Source organism: Quercus suber, unplaced genomic scaffold (genome assembly GCF_002906115.3).
Source record: "Quercus suber isolate HL8 unplaced genomic scaffold, Cork oak 2.0 scaffold_37, whole genome shotgun sequence".
Lineage (NCBI taxonomy): Eukaryota > Viridiplantae > Streptophyta > Magnoliopsida > Fagales > Fagaceae > Quercus > Quercus suber.
Genome location: NW_027069502.1, coordinates 195,451 through 197,995, shown reverse-complemented (window position 1 = coordinate 197,995; position 2,545 = coordinate 195,451). Strand labels below are relative to the sequence as shown.

The following is a 2,545-nucleotide window of genomic DNA, read 5'->3' as shown; positions in this document are numbered from 1 at the left end:
GTGAGCTAAATGACAGAAAATGTTTTGTAGTCATTTTTAGAGTCAAAACCAAATAATTCATTTCCGAGAAAATGTCTTCTGTTTCCCAATGAAAATATTTTCTGCCGGGAAAAATGGAGTGCAAATATACGAAATAGGTTGAGGCAGCGGAATATGTCATGATAGCCTGTTATTAAATAGTGGATATGGCCGTATTTACAGTTGGATGGTGAAGAAATATTTGTAAAAACCAAGTAGGTAGGATACAATGTTTTCCAGTCTTTTCTAAGTTGAGTGGAGGTCACTTCTATAAAAATTACACTGCACTCAAGTACTTCTTATGAAATTATTAGTGACACTGTAAATGTGACTCTGACTGATGTGTTTCCTACAAGAAAATCTAGCCGTGTTTACCTATATACATAGGAGGGAAAACAAAACCCTAAGGGTATTTATGTAAATATAAATGGTCCCTTCATCAGTTCGGGAAAACCCACCTTGTCCTCAGGTCACTAATTTTCCAACCTTTCCCTTCATTAGGTTGGGAAAAACCCACCCCATTTAGCAGAAGTGAGGTGACGTCCTTGCTGGCGACGAATTGATTTGGATTTCTATTTGGAAAGAATAGATGGAACCCTTGCCATTTCTAGAAAACAGAAATGGGAGTACTTTGGTAATGTCTATAGCAGTTTTCTATGCTCAAGGATGATTGTCTATCCATTTTTCATGTGTTTCTTCTATGTGGATTATGTATTGAACTTGTTTAGGTAGCTTTCTTTATAGAATCTTTTTTTATTTTTGATAATTAACAGATATCAAGATCTGTTAATTTTTACAAAAATGGAACTCCTCCCCCCCACCCCCCCCAAACTAAAAAAAAAAAAAAAAAAAAAGAAGAGAGAAGAAAAGAAAAGGACTTTACCTGCTCTTCTTATCATGTTGCAGATGGATTCTGTGATTTCACATGCTCAAGCAACACTTGGTGCACTTGTCCTCCAACGCTCAACTTTTGGTGGCATCAATTCAAAGCTCAGTAACATTAGCAGCCGCCTCCCAACGGTATAAAGATTTTCCTGATGTGGTTATTGATACTCTATTATTTTCTATGCATGAAATAAAATCATAAAACCCATCTAGGAGGTCTAGGTGGCTCATGAAATTTAATTGTTGTGCTTTAGGTAGTGCAATGAACCATGAATAATAAGTTAATATGCATGGGATTGGGTAATTGCAAAAAATAAAACCTCCACTATGGATCTTAAATCTTAACAAATGACTTGGAGACTGGAAGCTTTTATCATGTGCAGGGGAAGTAAGTAAAAAACTTATTTTACACAAATCTATAATATAACTGGATTATACATTTTGAGGACAATGAGTAACATTCTGGGATAATTTCATTTCCATGGGATGTTCAATTTCTCCATCAGCTTCTGATCAACATCACATACAACAAAGAACAAAGGAAAAAAATTGAACTGTTTGAACTTGATTGGCTGATTGACATACTACGTTGACATGATTGTGCAGGTTAATACCATTCTCTCAGCAATAAAGAGGAAAAAGTCTATGGATACAATTATACTTTCACTCGTTGCATCCGTGTGCACGTTTGTCATTTTTATCTACTGGTTGACCAAGTGAGGATGTATATTTGATTTTCAGGCCAACGTTTGTGAAAATGTTGTATACTTATTTTGATGCTTTTTATCAGGGTAAAGAGGCCGTATTATGTTTTTGACGGTGACATTCTTTTTGTGGATAGTGCATTATATTCTCTCAGTAACAGAATACAATGAATAGTAAAGTTCAAACTTTGCAGCTTAGACAGGCTACAATCCCCTGCATTACGAGTTTGAAGCTAAAATAAAATTAATGTTGCTGGTACTAGACTTGGTATATTGGCAAATGCTGTAGAAAGTTTGTAACATAATAGCTCATTTTAAATTGAGATTGTTATCATATTACCGTGGAGATCATGTGTCAGTGGCAGATAACTTCTACAAAGGTTTAATAATGGAGACAGCCTCCTCCATAACAAGGAACTTTTCTTACGATTAAGCTTTATAATTTAAGATTTATACTGCAGTTTAGATAATATTCAGGCAGTGATAACAAACTTGTCAGAGTCTTAGACCTCAACTAACACATCTTGGTATTTTTAATAGAAACATCAAAGTTCAAATCATTCCCACTCCTAGCTATCGAGTTATTAAAAAAAGATAATAGACTATAGATTGAGCATGTATAAGGCAACAGTACTCTCAAATGGAAAGTCACCTAAATTTTAATGATAATAATTGTAATATTGTATTGTTATAAACTCGTTTTTTTTTTTTTTTTCAACTCTCTAAGTTTTACTACTTTTTATTTCAGTCTTTTAAGTTTGCCATCTGTCATTTAAGTTCTCTAAGTTTCAAAACATTCTAATTTAGACTTCTGTTATCTTGCTATCCACTCCTGCCGTTAAATTATCAAAATTACGTCATTTTGCCCTTAATTAAAAATAAAAAATTTATTTTATTATTATTTCCTAAAAAACATCAATTAAAAAAGAAAAAAAGAA

General features: G+C 33.4%; 1 long non-coding RNA gene across 1 annotated transcript; it reads left to right on the top strand.

Annotated features, from left to right (window-relative positions):
* The first annotated feature begins 845 nt into the window (after nt 1-845).
* On the top strand, nt 846-1,869 carry LOC136066506 (uncharacterized). Its single transcript, XR_010627982.1, has 2 exons — nt 846-1,038; nt 1,510-1,869. It is a non-coding gene; the product is annotated as an uncharacterized LOC136066506 (long non-coding RNA).
* Nucleotides 1,870-2,545: the final 676 nt, after the last annotated feature.